The sequence below is a fragment of the Ursus americanus genome, chromosome 9 (assembly GCF_024610735.1).
Source record: "Ursus americanus isolate L20-20 chromosome 9, mUrsAme1.1.p, whole genome shotgun sequence".
NCBI classification, from domain to species: domain Eukaryota; kingdom Metazoa; phylum Chordata; class Mammalia; order Carnivora; family Ursidae; genus Ursus; species Ursus americanus.
Genome location: NC_142135.1, coordinates 71,414,410 through 71,435,093, shown reverse-complemented (window position 1 = coordinate 71,435,093; position 20,684 = coordinate 71,414,410). Strand labels below are relative to the sequence as shown.

General features: G+C 40.1%; 1 pseudogene; it reads right to left on the bottom strand.

The window, feature by feature from the left end:
• Nucleotides 1-2,253: 2,253 nt before the first annotated feature.
• LOC148109495 (small ribosomal subunit protein uS8 pseudogene) lies at nt 2,254-2,648 on the bottom strand (annotated as a pseudogene).
• Nucleotides 2,649-20,684: the final 18,036 nt, after the last annotated feature.

The following is a 20,684-nucleotide window of genomic DNA, read 5'->3' as shown; positions in this document are numbered from 1 at the left end:
CTTTCTTCGGTGACTTCTTCAGCATGGAAATGTCTTAGTTTTTCCTGCACTGCCACATAGACCTTTCTGCCATCCAAAAACAGAAGGGAAAGAAGAAAAAGAAAAATGGCCATGCAAATTCCTGGGAGTTGTAGTGATTTAGGGAATGAAGGCCTCACATGGAATCATTAGTTTTGATCCCTGATTGGGACAGCAAGTCTTCAGAAGAGTTTCTCTGAAGTCATTTGGGTTTTAATGAGGTCAAAATAACCAGGTCACAGAAATTGATACCATTGTCATAAATAAAGAATAGAAAGCATTTTTGGCTCTTACCATTAGTAGACAGATGGACTGTTCTTTGTCATAAAACTAAGAACCTTTCTTAAATCTTTTCCTTAATTGTATTTTGCCTGAACTGTTTTGTAGCTATTTTTATCTATAATCTGTATTAAGAACAAATACATCTATTTCAATCTCTCAACTAAGATTTATAGTAAAACAAATTTATTTCTTATTAGTCTATTCTTTGATTCATTGCATAGTATTGGAAAGATGACCTACATGGTGAGTCATTCTCTACATGCTCATTTGGGAAGCAGTGGGAAGAACACTGAGCCATTATCAAAAAGGGGCCACAGTTTCTCTTTTTCCAACCTGATAATCCAATTCTCAACTCCAAGACAGGAGAAAAAAAGGAAGGGATCTCTTTCCCCTGCCGCAGCCCCTCACCATCTCTATCCCTACCCTCCAGTCCATAGGTTGGGATAGAAGAGGATAGAAATAAGATGTTGATTTCCAACTTTTTCTTTCATTTACTTAGTCACTGATTATAGGCCAACTGATTATTGTGTGTAGTGTGCTGTGTTTTCTCTATGAAACCCAGTTCAGACTCAAGTGTTCAGTCATCAGCCTGTCTGGATGGCAAGTTCACTGGAAGGTTTCTTTGATGTGTTCCACATGCTTGGAATAGACTCATAAATAATGGATCCTTGTTAAATATTTTATGTTATCAAGGCCACTGAGTGTCCTAGCATGTGAGTTACTAAAGCCCTCTCGCTGCTTACAACACCTCTACTACTATATCAGCCAAGTCCAAGGCTCAGACCTGCAGGTTGGACTCTAATCAGCCTGTTAGGTTGGGGCTGCCATGTCTCTCCATGTGGCTTGATGTAGGAGAGCGGGCAGGAAGCAGTGGTCAGAGCACTGAAAGCTCAGAGCACTGAAAGCTCAGAGGAGTGAGTGACTACTGGAATGAACTCAGATCCTGGGTTCCCACAGGGTGGTTAAGCCAACTCTGAGCCCTGCCTCCTGCCTGCTCTTTTTTTTTTTTCCTTGACTGGCTTTCTTGGGCAGGGCTCCTTGGTTCCTGTCATGGGGGTCTTTCAGCATCCTCTGGGCTCTATGATTCAGGCCCTGAAGTTTATTTATTAGCCTTTTCTAGTTTCTACCCGAGTTTAAAAATTAAATGTCTTGTTACATTTTTTTCTTCTTCAATGCAGCCTGGTCTATTTGGAAGAAAAACTAAGAAATCTAACTTTTATTCTTGGTTCTGGTATTAAATGGGCAACATTAGGAAAATCATGTTACCACGGATTTTCTACTCCTGGAATTCATATTTAAAAATGACTTTGCTGGAATGGCTAAGGAGCATGTACAATATGCTGGATACTGTATTGGGCATTTTCATGAAGGGTCTCCTATTCTAAACAACTGAACATCTGCAACAGGATGAGACATGAATTTAGGGCAGGTTGATCCCTGAGAACCATGCCATATATTGTCTATTATAACCTTAGGACACTTGAGGCCAGCATTGTTAGAAGGCAAGTTTTAGTTAAAGCTTTATTATACAGATGAGGATATTGAGATGCAGAGAAAGAAAATGAGTTGCTCAAGGTTATACAGATATTTAACGGGAGATCTGGGATGGGAATGCAATGTCCCGGCTTCCAGCCCAGTATTTTTTCCACTTTGCATCTTCCCTATGATTCTGAATCATTTTGGAGTACTGCAACCCTGTCAATGGATATATTATGTAATATATCCCCCTTACTCAAGTGCCACATAATCTATGCTTACGTCAAAATTTTTTAATGTAAAAACTTTCAATCATATACGAAAGTAGAGAATAGAAAAATAAACCTTCATATGCAGAATACCAGCTTGAACCATTATCAACATTTTGCCTCTTTTTGGTTTCATCTATTTTCCTTTTTAAAATGTTAAGTATTTTTTTCCATTGAGGCATTTTATTTGCATGTACATATTACATCCCTAGAAAATGAATCCCAGGATTTTCCCTCCTGTGTGTTTCGGCTTGCTTCTTCATGGTCCGTGATGCCAGTTGAGGATGTCAGTACAATGAACCCAAACTAGTGGGATGGGAGCAGATTGTCCTGCCATTTTTCTAGATCTTTGAACTCGACATCAAATCTGGGACTGATCATTCTACACTTGTTTAACCGGCCCATGGGGTTCACAACAATTTCCCCAGCTCTGTGATCATCAGTGATTTCAAATTCGCCAGTGTAACCATGCTTCGTCATCCCAGTGAGAAACTGGACAATGGCTTTGGAGTATGGACTAATAAGAACCTAATATTTTCTTCTCTTTTCAGCATTGTTAATGCTCTTGAGAGTGTCTGCCAGGACATTCATGTGCACCATTATGGCGGCATGGAAAGATGGCAGAAAGAGCTAATTGTTAAGTATTTTAAAGCAAATCCCAGACCATATCATTTCTTCTACAAACACTTCTGTATGCATTTCTAACAGTTATGAAATGCCATCATCATACTTAATAAAATTAACAATGATTTCTCCATATTACCCAGTATGCATCCTATATTCAGTTTTTCTCAATTTTTCTCTAAAAAGTTACTTTTAACAGTTGTTTTTCTTTTTCAAATTAGAATCAAAATAAGAAGACTGCATTTCTTTTGCTGGGCTATGTCCTGTAAAGTTTTTTTTTTTAATTTAATACATCTCCATACTTATTTTTTCCTACTATTTATGGGTTAAAGAAATCAAGTAACTTTCCTGTAAAATTTCTCGTATTGTGGACTCAGCCAACTGCAACCTTGAGGTGTTGTTTAGCATACATTCCATATATGTCCTATAAACTGGCAGATGTATCTAGAGGCGCAATTTGATTACAAGTTTATTTTGAGGGCAAGAATATATCATGGATGGTGTTATGTACTTCCAAATTGCATTACATCAAATGATAGTAACACCCAGTTATTCCACTTCTAGTGATGTTAAAATTGCCTGGTGACTTTAGGTAATGTAAGCCTGATCCAACCATTATGAAATTCCACATCGGCTTCTCACCTAGGGGTTTAAACTACCATTGCCCAAATCAATGATGTCAGTAAGGACTATAAAGTTTTGATTTTTTATTCTGCCATTTTTTTTTTTTGCTGCGTTTATTGATTGGAACTCTTACATAAAGAACTTTTCTTCATCAACTATTCATCTACCCTAAAATAAAATGCATACAAGAAAGGCAAGTTAAATGCCTTTATTTTTTCTTTCATAATAATGAATCAGTACCCTAGCAATAGTGTCCAATGAGGCATTACTGTTTTGGAATTTTAAGAACTCAGGGAGCTTACATATTTGATGTGTTTTAAACTATGCATTAATAATGTTTTTGGTGTTCAAATCATCAATGGCTAGCAGGAGCTTCTTCAAGTTAGTCCTGTGTTTGACACAACCACCTGTAGCTTCTTTGCCTTCTGGCATAATAGATGTCTCAGACTCTTGTTGTACGTACCCCGCCTTAAACCTGAAATTGACCGCTTCTCCAGGGAGTCCTAATTCATTTTAGTGATAAATATTATTCAGAAAGCGTTATTGGTTTATAAGGGTCATTATTGCCTCTCGATTTTTTAATAAGCATGAATTAGAATGATATTATTGATTTATGTAATAGATTACATGGTTTTTACTTAACTTTTATGAGTTTATATTTGTATCTCTCTTTCTGTTTTTACACACAAGAATCTTGGTATCTGATGCTTGAGTAGCTCATTCCCAATCCCACCTGGCACTCAACACAGTGGAGACTGGGATCTTTTTGAGACTCATCTGAACTGTACTCATGCCTCTCCTCTTGATCCTTAACACTTTCCACACCAACAGGTACTGGATTCTTTGTTGAATTGACCTGAAGTCCAAACATTTTTTTAAAAGACTTTATTTATTCATTTGAGAGACAGAGCACAAGCAGGAGAGGCAGAGGCAGAAGCAGAGGGAGAGGGAGAAGCCCACTGAACTGGGAGTCCTACGAGGGAGGGGGGCTTGATCTAGGACCCTAAGATCATGACCTGAGCCGAAGACAGACATTTAACCCATTGAGCCACGCACATGCCCCAGTCCAAGTAGTTTTTGAAATGTGCTCTTTGCTGAGGCCCAGGAAAGTAGGGGGCAGGGAGTCCACGCATCCTAGCTATTTTCTAATTCAGCCTTTCATTCGCCACTGAAAAAAACTGAGGCCAGCTTGTTGAAGCAATGAGAAGAGAACTAACTGAAAGGGGGAAAAAAATCAGCAAAAGGTAAACCACACCCACAGAATAGTTGACTATTTAGAGCTGTGCAGATTTGAATTCTAAGAGATAGCTGGATTCAAAACTTATCAACTCTCCTAAGAGCTGCCTCTTCTATATGTAAGAGAGAAGAGGACAGAAGGAGAGTCCAGGAGGTGGCCTTTTTCTCCCAGGAAGGGAGGGGGAGGGGTTGGTGGAGGGAGAAAAGCGGGTGCTCAGCTTTTGATGGGTAAAATGCCTGTGGATTGTTTTTGCCATGAGGCAGCCTTGTTCTTCACTTGTGTAAGTAGGGAAGCAGGCTACTCAAGTTTGCTCGGAAAATGGGCCCAGGGAGGGGGCAGGAAGCGTTTGTTTTCTACCTCCCAGAGGTCTGTTGGCTACAAGCTGCTGTGCAGGGAAACATTTGATTGCTCATATGGTCACATTTCCAGAAGTCCAAGTTTTTTTCTTTCTAGTAATTGGTCCTCTGTTGACTGAAAGCTACAATATTTAAGAAGAAATTTTGTAGAAGACAGGCCATGCATTTTTTTGCTTTTGTTCTTTAGAAAGCAATATAGTATTCTGTGAAACATTGCTCGTGGCATCCAAAAACTTTTCCTTGGATTTCAACTAATTCAGCTCACTGTAATTCAACAAATATTTATTGACTATTTATTTGTAAGATGTTCATAATGTTTATAAGCATCCTGCGATGAGTGGTTAGTGAGAATTTTCACCCGCAAATAAACGAATATGTTTAGAAGCATATTCTCTGTGTCACTAGAATCATTTTATTACCCATGTTTAGGAAACAACTTGATAAAAATGCATCTTGATATACTTTCTATCTTTTGGGCACGAACAGGCGTTGCTACTTGGGTCTTGAATAATCTTCTGAGGAGCCGGCACATGTCCCGGCATTTGGCTCCATGGAAAACATCCATTTGAATTTCAGCTTTGTCTTTGAAATAACAGCCTGACCATGTTTCCAAAGAACATGTCTGCAGTCTGTGCCAATTTTCCTTTGTACTGTGTATCTCTTCATAAAAAGATAAAGCACTAGCATTTTTTTTAAATAAGAAAACACCTCTCCAAGGAAACTTACTAAGACCTCCATGCAGAGGAATAGGTGTGGCATCTCCAGGTAACACCTCAGTGCTGTTCACTAAAAATCAGATTGGAATGGATGTTAACTAGACTTACTGTGGTGATTACTTTGCAGTGTACACAGCTATCAAATCATTACGTTGTATACCTAAGAACGTTCTGTGTCAATTCTGTCTCAATTTTTAAAAAAATCACATTGGAGATAAAGCTAGAAAGAGGTTCAAAACAAGTTGGAATTTTCTTTCATCTAAAGTTGCTTCTCAGGGGCACCTGGGTGGTTCAGGAGGTTAAGCGTCTGCCTTCGGGTCATGTCATGATCCCAGCGTCTTGGGATGGAGCCCCGAGTCGGGATCCCGGCTTAGTGGGGAGCCTGCTTCTCCTTCTCTCTCTGCCCCTCCACCACTGCTTGTGCTCTCTCTCTCAAATAAATAAATGAAATCTTCAAAAAAAAAAAGGTTATAAAATGTCAAATAAAAAAAAAGTTGCTTCTCACATTTCTGAATGGTATGGAATTTCCACCCTGTTGGTGACTTCTTCATCCTGTATCAGTGACAAAGCCCAAGTCCAGGCACATCATTATAGAACTGTTAAATTGTATAAGTCTGCACTCTGTATGCAGACCCACACAGTACCACACCAGCTTGAGCATAGCAGCACCCTCAAATACATCCCAATGAGACCTAGAATAATAAATCGATAAGAAAAAGACATGAGTATCAGAGACTGATAAAAAATGTTACATCAACTGAAAGCAAAGTCCATTTCACCTTTATGAAAACTGCCGAGCTCCGTAGAGGTAAGCAGTTTGCACAGAGTTGCTCAAGGGGCTTGGTTAGGGCTAATGAAGGAAGGGTGCCTCACGCCGACGCTGTTCTCCGTTGCGAAGGAGGAAGGAACTGTAATTGTACCTTTCATCGGTGGAAGTAATACGGAATAGAGAAATTATACGGCAGATGGTACCGAGAGGCTTTGCGAACTACTCTGCCGCATCTTCCCCTGAGCCTGACAATGTTTGTAATGTGACTGTGTTTTGCCTCTTGCTGCACTAAAGCCCTGGAAATGAATTTTTGATGGTTCAGAATGAGCCCTGTGAGGGAAAGTTGTCAAATAGGATATGAAGAGTTCTTACAACACATCTTTTAAAAAGTAGAATGTGTTTTAGAAGAAAGGTTTGCTTGGGCTTTTCTCGCCATAGGTGTCTCTGGGTTTTTACTTGCTACTGGAAAAGCAATGGTGCTCCCTTATGGCAAATCCTTTAGTTCTACTGCTGCAACCATCCATCCACAGCTGCACTAGGCCCACGGTTTCTGATCACAGATTTCTGTGCCTCTGCTGCTGTGGCGTTGAGGCATGTGATGGTGTCTGGTAGGAAGTAAACATGCCTGTGACAGGCCAAGATGGCAGACTCAGCTAGTGGGATCTGTCAAAAGTAAACTTGGATAACGATCAGTGGAGACAATAAAGCCTTCATTGTTGGCTACAGAGAGTGATGCCATCCAGCAAGCTGTTCTTTGATTTTACTGCTCCGGTGAGTCTAGCACATCTAACATCCTTAGTGGATAGCACAGTTGAAAGACTCCATACCGGAAAAGAGGAGAAATCCTAAAGTGACAAATAAGTCTAGTTGGGAACCATCAGAGCATTTCATATTTTAGAGGATTTTATTTTCAAGTTCTCCTTCAGCTCACATAGAAGCCCTACTTTCCTCTTTTCTTTCTTGGCCAAAGGATGGGGACTTGGACAGGAGTTCTGGAAAGGCCTATAGAGACCCTGATGGCTTGCCGTTCTGGTGGCGGCAGCTGGCGGAGGCCTATGATGCTATGCCTGTCGGTTTAATCTCACAGTTCTGGCTAATGGGCACTACGTTGTCCAGCAGTGCTTTTCCTGGAACTGTCTTAATGACTGTGAATATTATTTTGAAAGGCCCAACACCTGATCTTCCATCAACAGACCTGGCTATTTTGCCTTTAAATGTCCACAAGAGGCAATTATCTTGAGATACCTCAATTAAGTGTACCAGATTGAATTATAGAAGTGCACATTTTAGGAAATTCCCTTTGCATTCTAAATATGCCCAGTTGAGGTAGAGTGTTAATGGTGAGGCTATTTCCTTTTGCCTTTGTTGTACTTTGTCCCATTTTGGAGTACCTGCTTTACAATGTCTCTTGTCCTCAAAGGGGAGGGGTCCTGTGTTGGCATTCAGCCTCCTGAGAAATGGTAAGCCACTTTTTCCAATGTTCTTATGTGACTTATCGGATGAAATACTCATAGCAAAATGACACCTGGTTGCTTGCTGTGAAGTTTTATAGTGCCACTGGACTGTAGACAAGACCTAATGTCAAAATTACTTCTGCTCCATATAGTGAGCCACTCAGAGGGCAGGCTTGTCATATCCCTGATAGAGACATCAATGCTGTGGTTATTGGCAGAATTGGATGCCATCATAAGGAACCTGGAGTTGGTTTATTTACAGAGAAAATAAGAAATGTACAGTAATAATCTCAGTTGTGAAGAGGCTGAGGGGAAAAAAAAACATTGAAGAATTTTAGGAAGAAGATTTTCTGGCTTTTGAACTATGTTCAGGAATATCTGTTGAATGGCCCAGTGGGTAGAAAACAGCTTACTCTCACAATTGACCAATTTCTGAATTCATCTGAGTTAGGAATTCATCTGGTATGTAAAGAATTTTACATAGATCTTTGTTTCTGTTTATTTCTCCTTGTACCTGTTGTAGCCACCGGTGGAGTACTGGAGGGGCAAAGTGGTGGTGGGTATTACTGTTAAGTATTTGGATTTTTGTCCTAGCTGCCAGAAGAGTAGATTTTAATTTACATTTATGTTCCATGAACAGGGTTGAGCATCTTATTACACGTTTAAAAGCCATTTGCATTTCTTTTTCTAAGAATTTTTTATTGTTACATCTTGCCTATTTAAAAAAATCTGATTGTTGGTCTTTTCTTCTCTACTTTTAGAAGCTCAGTATATTAGGGACATTAGCTGTTTTTTTGTGTCTGTGATATATGTTACAAATCTATTTCCCTAGTTTGTCATTTTTCTTGTACTTTGCTTCTGCAAATATGTTTTAATTTTACATAGCTAAACTTATCAATACTTTCCTTTATTGCTTTTGTGTTTTGAATCATAACTGGGGAAACTGTGCATTTTCAGGTAATGAAGGAGTTCATCTTTTTCTTCTCATACTTGTGAGGTTTTATTTCCTATATTTTAATCTCTAACCTCATGGTGTCTAATATAATGAATAGATTCTATTTTATCATTTCCTATATAGCTATTTAGTTATTCCAATAGTACCTTATTAAGAAATTCATCCTTTCCCCATTGCTTTGAGGTTCTGCCTTTTCCATACACTAAATTTTCACATGCAACTATGTCTATATTTGGGTTTTCTGTGTTGTTCTATTACTCTGCCTTGGTATCCATGAATCAGTATCATCCTGTTTCTAATTATATAGACTTTATCATTTATACTCTAACAATAATTTATAGTGTCATTTCATATATAGTAAGAGTAGTTTCCCCACTCAACCTGATTCATTGTGCTCCTTTTCCAGGGTGTTTGTAGATATTCTTGCTTGATTTTTCTTCCAAGTTAACTTTATACCACCTTGTTGACCTCCAGTAAAAAATAATCTGTTGATATTTCCTGAGATGGCATTTAGCATATAAATCACCCTAGGGAACACTGATGTATTTACAGCGCTGAGTTTTTCTACCAAGGCATTCTGCCCATCTTTCCATTTTTCAGTAAAACTTGTAGTTTTTAGGAGTGCTTAATGATTTTCCTCTTGTAAGTTTTATATATTTCTTAATCTTGTTGAGTTTATGTGTAATTTTTTTTCTATATGTGAATAGTCTTCTTTTCCACTATATATTTTAATTGGTGCTTATTTTATATGTGAGGGCTATTCGTAAAAATATCAACTTAAAACTATTGTGCTCAATTCTCTTATTGTTAACAGTGGTTTTCTATTAATTTAGTTTTGGGGGGATGTTACAGATGTATAATTCTATCACATGCATTCTTTTTTTAAATAATTTTTGTTATATTAGTCACCATGCATTCTCTCATATGCATATTCTAATTCTTATGCTACAATTTCTTTGTCTTGTTTTATTACTTTGGCCCAAATTACCACCACAGTGTTCAGTGTGTAGCTCTGTAGTTATTCACAAAGAATAAAGTTGATCATTTGGGTGACCCTGTCCTCTTTGTCTTACTTCTGCTCTCCTTCTAGTAGAGATGTTAGGACTGGCAGTGTTCTCAAGATTAAGCATGAAAGAGACAATGGGAATCTAGGAAGCTGGATACTTTACAATTGGGAATTCAGACCTTGGAATATCTATGGTTCGCGTTAAATGTATCATTTAACTGCCAACATGTAAATGCTTCATTTCTTTGGGAGTTGCTGAGGTAATATCTCCCCTAATTGTCAAGAACCTGCATACTTACAGAGATATTTACCTTGAATCATTTCTCTTGCCAGCGTTAAGATCATGGATGAGTAAAGAACTTAACTTGGATAAGAAGACCTTTTCTCATACCTTCTGCCTAAGCCAGAAAGCCAATCCCTTAAAGTGTTCCTAACACTTATTTAGGAATATAAGGTGTCAGGTCCCAATACCACATTTTTTTTCTCTCTTTGCATACATGTAACACACCAAACTGAGGTCTGGAGATGTTATGTAACTTGCTCAAAATTATACTACTTGTAGCTGGAGGTGGGCTTAAAACCCAGGACTTGGATTCTAGACTGCCTCCTACATGCTCCAAGTCTCTCCACTACAAGCCCTTGGTTTGGATATAAACAAGCACTGACAATGAGTTATCTTTGAGTAAGGTCTTCCAAGGTATGTGTTTTCATGGCTGCTTCTAAAATAATTACCAGTTATCTTCAAGTGATCACTGACATTAACATTATTAAAGAGTCAATCATGTTTAAGGAGCCATTTGACCATGCAGCTTTGTCACATTTGCTGACAGCAGAAATTGACTCAGTCTATGAATCTGAAAAATTGCATTTCAATATTTTGAGGAAGATATTCACGTCAGAATATTGTCCCCACTTTTGGTCCCATGCTACCTTTCTGGCTTTACTGCAATCCGTTTTTTAAAACTTTGAACAGAACAAGAACAATTGGCATGCTTTAAAGCTTCTCTCTCTGCTTCCACCTGGAGAGTAAAGCTTAGAAAATTGAAAAAAAGAATAGACTCAAGAATGAGCTGCTGCTGTTTTTAGAGAATGAACTTCACATGCCTCTCATACTCTCTCTTCCATATTAAAAGCTGGGTTATTTTTTAATACTCTTTATGCTTTTACAAAAATGTTATGTGCTTTTAAAAGTATTATGCATGAAGACAATAAGAAAGTTTAAATAAAATCATTTTTCCCCATTAGCAGGTATTCAATGATGTGTCAGATCTTGATAGAACTTAATTTGTCTTCTGTCAACTTTACTTTTGGGTTTCCTGATTCTAATTTTTTTGAAAGTTGACAGACGTCATGTTATTGTCACTAATTTCTCCCACTCGGCTCTCAGAAGTTCATTGTTCTGAGGAAGAAATTGTCATCTTCTCTCTCCCCTCCACTGGTTCTGCTTAAGAAAGCAAGGATCTTTTATATGTGCCTCAGTACAAGCTCGTATTTGATTTTAGAGTATCCTGAGTCCTGTTCTAGAAAGTTCTGACCTGCTTGCTCTTTAGTCTTCATAGCCTCTCTGTGGTGAAGGAGAGAAGGTAAAAGGGTGAGTTTGCTGTGTCCCAAAAGGAGAAAGCCCATGAGCTGACACTTAGCTACTGGGGGACACCTGCTCTAACACATGTAGTAAAGTGAAAGCTCTCACAACTATCAGAACTCGGCTTCAACCACAGAGCAGACCAGCAAATGTACTTTAGTGTTGAGCCATTACACATACCTGTCTAAAGCTCCTGCAACCTTCCCTTTGACATATAACTTTTTCTCTGAACTACTCAGTTAGTGACATTTAAATGGCTAATTTAAGTGCAACCCAGTTGGTGGACTCTCCGTTTACTGTCTAATTTGGGGTCCATCCCTGAGGCGGACAGGCAGCTGACTGCTCCAACCACCTCTAATAATCATGGCCTGAGAAGAATTAGGAATTTGGAGGAGTAACATTGGTATGTTGGTAAAGCTTTTGTGTCTCTGTGGTGTGAGCCTGGCCCCATGCTTGGGAGCCTGGTGGCAGCCTTGGAGAAGGATCAGCCTCATGAGCAGGGAACTATCTAGGCCTCATGCTCATGTGACTTGATAGAATTCCTTTCTTACTTTTTCTTCTTTTATAAAATGTAGGGTCATGTGAATACATGACTAGGACCTTGGAAGGGGTCTAATGAATTCTCTTTGCATTTGTGGATTTTTGCAGTAGCTTGTCTCTCGCCTTAATTTCCCCATTATGTGATCTCTCTCCCCTTTCCTAGCTTCTTTTCAGTTATACACACTTACTTTGAGGTGACTTTCTCCTCATTCCACACTCTACTGTTAGGTGACTGTATGAATGGTTTGTTAGGATGGCTTAGTTTAGGATATTCTGACACAGTCATTAACAGCATCCTTTTTCACTCTTGAAACTGACCTGGTTTGGATGATAAGTCTTGTCACTTCCTTATTGCTTTTAGCGACTTTATTATTACATTTCATTATACTTTGTTATTACATTACACATTGCTTATATGAAAATGCTTAGTTTATGGCCACATTTACTTTTCCTCCTAAGCTAATTTTGGCCATTCACAGTCCTTCCCAAATATAGTTAATGTCTGAGTTGCAACCAATCAGGGCTAGCATTGGATGCTTTATTATCAGTTTGCCCTACCAGCAACATGAGCAAAGTTTATTTGGAAAACCAGCAGTGCAAAACGTGAACATCCATCCATATAACAGTTATTCTGTCTCAGGACAAAAACCTCCCTGATCCTGAAAACTGACCTTCCCATATTCTTTCCTATTTATTATCACATAAAATTGTCCAGGCTAGATACTTCCACTTACCGTGACAGAATATGTGGCTTGGGAAGAAAAATCTCAATGGTTTGTTTTTTTGGAGGTGACTGTTTATGGTCTGTTTATATGACATATACCTTGACAAAATGGTTTGTATAAATGTGGTCTCAGTCCAAACTGCTAGGTGTGTGATAGGACAAGTATTAAAGAGATGACAAAAGCTTCATCCAAAAGTACTGGTGCCTGCTAAGCTCATTTCACATTTGGCATGGTACAGATCACATCAGAGGTGGCAGAGAGCCTCAGGAACCCTAGACATAGGGAAATATGGGTTATTGCTGGGAAGTCAGGCTTTGGCATCAGACCTGGTTTTTAATTTGTTCTTTGTTCATAAACTTATGGTGGTCTTGAGGTAGTTAATGTCTCTGACCCTTAACATCCCTCTCTGTAAAATTGGCATAATGATACCACCTACCCCATCGAATTTTATAAAAGTTCAGGGAGACATTGTACACACAGCATGAAGCATGCTGTTAAGGAAGCTGTAGCTGCCACCACCATCAGCATCGTTTGTCTAACTGTCCTGTATTCTATTGGCATTTCTGGCATCACTGGGGAAAAGTGGAGTTGTGGTTATGGGAAAACACTAGGAGTAGACATCAGAACCAGCAGGTTTTTATAGGAAAATATGGAACCCAGAAACAAGGGCCTAGGCTCTTCACTGACTGTCTCTGTGACCATGAACACTTGGTTCCCATGACCAACCAATGTTGGTCCCAACATGGTTCCCATATTCCCAATCAACCAATACATACTAAATTAGTTTTAAAAATGCGAGGTATTACATGCAAATGTGATGGGTCCATTGCTTTCGTTTGTTGTTATGAAGATTATGGACCAAAGGAGCTCTGGTGAGGGTGTCTGCCCAATGAGGCTCCATCAGCAGAGGCTACTTAAAGACCACTGCTCACGTTTTGCTGTGTTCTGATTATGTCTTGGTTATGGACTTGGCCATATTATCATAAGGAGAACATTGATTTTATATACACTATGTGAAAGACACAGTATCCTACCTTACCCTTCCCTACCTCTAGTGCTGGGGTCAGGGGACACGCTCTAGCACCAGCACAGCATCTACATGTAGGACTTTGGAAGTCAGTTGATGTCTCTAGACATCTGTCCTCATTTCCACAGTGAGGAGTTGAGAGTAGATCTCCCCAAGCAATCCACTGATGACTCTGACACCTACAGTCTAAGTGATCACTCACTTGCCTGGAGTATGGCAGGTCCTAATCGATTTGTCTGATCTTACTGCCTCTACAACCCCTTCCTCCATATCTCTTCTTCCATCACACGTCTATCTTCTCCAGTGGCCATCTACAGTGTCTTCCTGTTACCCTTGGGATAAAGACAAGCCCAGTCCTCAGGCCTCCAACCCTGTCCTGGTCTGGCTTGCCTACTTCTTTACCTTATTTTGCCTTGTCACACCTCTCTAGCTACACTAACTTCTTTCAGCCATGCTCATGCCTCTGCCTGGTCAACTCCTACTCACCCTCCTGTCTCCAGTTCAAGTGCTACTTCCTCAGGAAAACTTTTCCTGGACAACTGACCTGAGCAGACCCCTTCCTCCCAACATTGCCAGCCTTAGGTCTCTCCTCCATAGTTCATGCCAAGCACGGCAAATTTATATGAGTTCATTGACCGTTCGATTCCTCCTTGTCTCCCTGCCCTGAACATAGCTTTTTGAGGATAGAAGTCATGTTCGTCTTTGTTCAGTGCATACCCTCATATACCTGGCACATAGAGGTGCTGAAAAACTACTTTCTGAGTGAATACCAAAGTAGATGAAATACACATAAACTATTAGATAATTAAAAAACTCCCACATATTGTGATTCTGTTTTTTTATTCATCAATTCAGGGCTGTTCAGTATGATTTTTATATGGGATGTCCCAATAAGGTCCCAGTCCCATTATTTCTAGGCACCTAATTTCTAAGAATCTAATTCTAGGGATTTAATAAATTAAGTGGACATGTGTATTTTGGAATTCTTTCCAAGATTTGAAATGTGAGTCATTTAAGTAAGAGAATCAGAATTCCAGAAAAGCCCCACAGAACTGATGGTGAGCAAGTTTTCTCTGCTGGCCTGCCTCTGGTCAAAGCTGCCCACCCGAGGTCCCTGCTGGGATGAAACTGATGTGATAACTGCACAGAGAGCTTGGCTCTTCACGAGCCCATAGGTTGTAGGTCCTGCGATGCTCTACTCATCTTTATTCAGTCTTGGTTCTCCTGGCCTCTCTCGTTCCTTCCACACTTTTGGGCTCTGATTCCCTGAAATACCACAAGCCCCCCTTGTGCTTATTAAGTCTGTAGCTTCCAGGGGGCAGCCTCTTCCTGATGCACGTCTCTCCTGAGCTCCACTGGGCTTTGGCGTTCAGCTCTGTTTCCCTGATCAAGTCCTCTGCTCCCAGCAGACCTGCCTTCCAATTCCTCAGTGACTCAGCATGACTTCACCAGGGTCCTCATTTTGATGTTTTCAATTGAAGCGGACTTTTAAAAGGCTCTACCTTTATTGACAGTGAGGGAAAAAAAACCCTCTGCTTCAATGAAATATACCATCTGAGGTTTAAACTACATTAAGAAACAAGGTTCCTGGCGTGAAAAGGAACTTGCTTTCTATAAGAGAGAACAGGTGAAAGGAGAGTCAACAACTTGAGGGAGAATTCCCCATAAGGCAAAATTAGACAAATTTAAGATAAGAAGACAGTTTCTCAACCCTGACTGTATATACTGATCACCTACGAAGCAGGAGGAATGTGGACTTCAGGGCTGAAACCCAGCGCTGCTGATTTCAGTAGGTCCGGAAGCAGGGGGCAGAAACTTACCTTTTTAAGGACCACCAGTCGTTCAGACACAGATGCCCAAGGACAAAGCTTTAAACTCTTCTGGAAGCAACAATACCCACAGCCAAAGGACTTTGCTGTGGAGCCATTCTCACAGGTGAGCAGCCATGCTGGAGGAAACTAATGGGTGACGACTGGGCATATAGGTCTTGATTAGACGCCATGGTGGTCTGACTTCCTCAAGGGGATGAAATGTTCATGCAATAGACATTTAAACATGACACTTTTGGTGCGTGACTTAAAGACTATTTTGAATCTACATGTTGCTTATTACTCAAATGCCTTGATGGCATTATTAGGAACATAATTTCCCTTTTTAGATGAAGGAAGAATCATGTGGAAGGATCCAATGTTGTACGTATTTTAGGTTTTTAAAGGGAACTCGGGGTCTGTTGCCAGTATTTCTCTGTCAGCAACTTCCATCTTTGCTTTGTGTTTGGGGGATGAGAAGGGTTCCCATTACCTAGCCAAGGGCAAACTCATTTTTGTTCCGATATCCAGAGACACTTCAGCCTCACCTCTGCTTGTCACAGCACTCTGTCTCTACCACGCCCCAGGGTGGGAGCCGCACATGAGCCTGTGAGGATGCAGCAGGCTCCAGTTACGTGCACTGGGATAGACACACGTCAGCCAGCACTCCCCGCAAGCTGGCTTCCACAGTCAATAAAGCAGAGTAAAGGGATGGCACGTTTGTTAGGGAAGCAATGACTGAAAAGTTATGAGATATTCATGTCTAGACAGAGTATGATTCTGGGTATCAAATTAACTGGAGGCTGCTTAACTGTTTTTCTGACTATAAACATATACATGCTTATTGTAGAGAATTAGAAAATATTTAAAAATATGAAGAATAAAATAAAAATTCCTTATAAACCGACTACTCAGGAATAACTTTAGCAACATTTTGCATTTTGCATATATCCTTCCAATATGAAATATATTTAAAATATATGTTATTACAAATATCTATCAACTATTTATATATATCACACACATGACATTTACATCTTAATATATATTATGTATTAAAATGGAAGAATATCACAAAATATTGCTAAAATTATTTATGTATGATGTATATATATGTTCACATATATACACAGAAGCAGAGACATAAATTACTTTAAAATTTGGATATTATTAAGTTTTTATCTAACATTATGTTGTGACATTTTCCCATGGGATTCAAGATACTTCAAATACATGATTTGTAACAGCTATATGATCCATAATGCTATTGATCACAATGAATTATTACTCTATTTTGGGCCATTGATATTGTTTCTAAATATTTATTACTATGAAGGAATGTTTCAATGAATAATCCTGAACTTACATTTTTGTCTATATCTTTGATCATATTAACTTGTGGCTCCTTTAATAAACCCAAACCAGGGAAGACTGTTTTAATTTAATGTCTCTCTGGAATTGAGTCAAGAAACACTTCCAAAATGAACTCACTGAATGGCTTTCCAAATCTCTTGCTCTCAGAGGAAGGAAAGGAACCTGAGAAAGTCCCTTCTCTTCCTAGCTTCACAGGCACAAAGCTCTCTTCTCTGTCTGTTAAGCACCTGCAGATTCACTGGGAGCCCTGGTTAACTCAGGCATTCAGGAAAGGAACAACACTATGGCTACCTTAGTGGCTATTTCATCAAAGCTTTTCTGTGTGACATTCATGTATTTCCTAGGACATAACTTTGCTCACAGAGTGTTTGATTCTATATACAAAATTTTGCTGTGCAGGAGCTCTGGTAAAGAAACATACCCATAGGGTTAAGAAAACAATCCACAGAACCTCAGTAGGTAGGGCCTCATGCTTTGAAAGAACTAAAGACTGATAACAATTGATTAATGAGATGTCAGAGTCACTGACGAGATGAAATCACTAATTACTACCTAACCTGTTTTTAGATGTAGTAGACTAGAGTTTTACAATTTCCAGCATCATCAGCCTTAGTCAGACCATGACATGAATGCAAAGTGTAATTTCCACCACCAGAATTTTTGTAATCAGCTCAATAAAAAAAAATGCTCTGGCACGCTGAGAAAACATAAGTTTAGTTCAATTTTAATCTTGGGGAATGAGAATTTGGAGTCATGACTTAGAGTTTCTAAGAAAAGGAAATTCAATAGTGATATGATTCAATGCACGCTCCTTCCTTCATCCAGTGCAGATGGGCTAGCTGTTCAAGTGTTGTCTCCTGCCAGCTTATGTTGGGAGACATGTGCAGTGCCTGTCTCAGATGTTTGTTTGGTGGAGATCTTTGTGATGTCTCTGGGGTTGGGGGGGGCACCTTTTGCTGTAGTCAGGCCCACATCACCAGCCCGGGTGCCCCCCATGCTCATGCCATCTCTGGATTCTACTTCGGCTTCCCTCCCCTTCTACTGTCCCTGCCACATCCAGCACCTACATCTCCTGTCCCTCAGTTGTGTCCCTGGATTGTCTTTTCATGGTGACCTTCTGCACATCGCCCTGGTGTGGAAGTCTCTGCCCACAGCCAGCCGTCGTGCCGTCATGATCATGTTTTGTGGGTGCTATCACTGGAGGTCTGCTTGCTCAGGGTTACTGCCCTGCTTTACCCACTTCCTGTCAGATTGAGTGATATGCTTAGTTCCTTTAAGCTCCTGTCTCTTTACCTGTAGAATGGGGCTCATAAGACCAATGTCGTAGGTTTTGAGGACTAAGTGAGGTAATAGTCAGCTGGCACATCGTAAGGATTGAGTGTTAATAGTATCAATAATGATGACGTTAGAAAGTCAGTTGGGTACTTTTCAAAAATCAGGGAACTGGCTCTAAGTTTCTTGTTTTATAACCACAGGACCTAGCTCAGGGTAGAACATTTGTCGATGATCAATCCTTACTTGTAATGTGACTTGTTCCTAGAGTTTGGTGGTTATCTATTAGGATTACCTTTCTGGGACACGTCTGGCTTTCCCAATTGTGACCTGTGTGGTGTCTGGCCACGTAACTCCAAGGCTGCAGCCTCTTTTGCATTTTATACATGACCAGGGGTGTGTTCATAAGTGTTTACCAACCAGCTCTAGAAGATAAAGCCCTAATTTGAAACATTGCTGGATTCCTGTGATATGAATAATTTCACCAGGGCCAATTTCAAGCTACCATCATGACATGAACTTGTTCACAGCAGCCCTGGAAATTTTGCAATGGACTCTCTGGAGATGCTGGACACATCACAATTCACGCTCTGTAAAACTAGAAACTAGGGGGCTTAGTAGTGCATAACTCTGATGTCAGAATTCACTGGTGTTGGACTGGTGTCCTGCGTGCTGTTTACCTTTCCTGAGACCCTGAGTGAAATTCAAATTCACATTCAAAAATCCATCCTCCAAAACACATGGCCGCACTTTGAGTCCTGTTGTTGGGTCTCCCCCAAAATCCTGGCGGTTACAATGAGAAAAGTCAAAATTCACTTGCTTTGCAGGTTAACCATTTTCATCAACAGACCTCTTGCTTGTCATATGGTATGAAAATGGATCTTTTGAGCACCGTCAATGAATTCCTTGGAATTATTGTCTTTTCTGGCAGAAGAACTTTTCTTTCTGAGCCATTATTCAGCTGTTAAATGAACAAGGCAAGTGCCAGTGCCATATATGCTCGTTGGAATATCCCCCAAAGAGCTGCTGCACGGGGCCACATTGGTAGTACACAGCACTGTGGCATTGGCTACAGTGGGAATGATGCCCCCTGCAGTTGTGACATGCTGCTGCCCTTTCTATTTTTATTTATAGGTGTTCCCTACTATATTCAGGGAGAAATTAAAACCAAAAAGCTAGAAACTCAGAAATTTTAGAAGGGTCTAATAGTAGAGCTTCTCCCACTCAGATCTATAGAAAAGGGGTCAATCCCTGTTTAACCCTATGGAAGATAAATGGTCTGTATCAAATTTGGCAAAGATATATTGAGTGGTTACCACCTATAAGGACTCTGATAATGCAATTATTACATTATAATGCCTCAGTGTACCAGCATAAATTTGCAGCTTCCCATCACCCTGCCCTAGAAATCTCTTTTATAAAGTAGCACTCTGTTCACCTTCTGTTGGTTAGATCATATAGCTCAGTGTATTCTATTATTCACCCTGCTGGTACAATAGGGGTAAAGAAGACACACAGAATGTAGGCCACCTTCAAAGAGCCCCTATCTTGTTGGGAGGCCACATGAGCATACATGATACTCTGATAATGAATGTGTAAGCATACCACTCAACAGGGACATACCGACTTTGTTAAAGCCCAGACGTATGAGAAGTCATCTGTCTAGATGAATGCTGTCCACTTTAAACTAATTACTTTTGGAAATTGAATGATTATTTCTCCAAAGCTGCTACAATTGTCCAAACTGGGTTTACATTTCCTCTTCAGGAACTGCCTGCAGAATCCATGACACATTCTTTCGGATAGTCATAGTTAGCATAATTTTTTGAGGGTAGATTTAGGAAGGATTCTTTGGTAAACTTATAGTCTCATAAACCTTTACAAATGTGGCAGATGTTATAGGCTGGCTTATTCAGTATCTAACCAGCTCCCATCCCTTTGCCTTCTTTTATTACAGAGGCCAGGAAACTCAAATAGTCTGTCTCCTGGCATTTGTGTGCAGTTCAGAAGGCCAGACAATACAGCCTTTGCAATAATATGCAGGTGGAAGTTCTTGGGAAGGTTTCCTCCCCACCCCCCCACCCCCCCGCCCATTTAACAGGCAAAGCCTTGGATGGAGAAAGTTTTTGGCCTTTTGTCTTCTTCTGTGCCCGGGGGATCTTCTAGATCCTTCTAGTTCCTGGGGAAGAATATTATCCCCTCCCAGATCCTGGGGGAGAGTATTAACCAGTTTACAAACATGAGGACATTTTGAGGACAGAAATCTAATGGTGGTTGGGCAAAATAGGAGGAGGTGGGCTCCTGACAATATCATGCAATGGCCATCCCAGCCCTGGACTTTATGCCTCTGGACATCCCATTACATGAACAAAATAGACCTGTGACTTGTGATACATCTGCTTGTCTGGTTGTCCATGACTTAAAGAGCAGTGGATTCCTGATAGAGTACTGAATATAATTCCCTAAGAGGAATTCTAAACATGGCTTGAACTGTAGCAGAATTATTGAAATGGGTTAGGATGATTAGGGTTTTGATGGCAAGGGAGGGAGTTGACATTTACTGAGGCCTC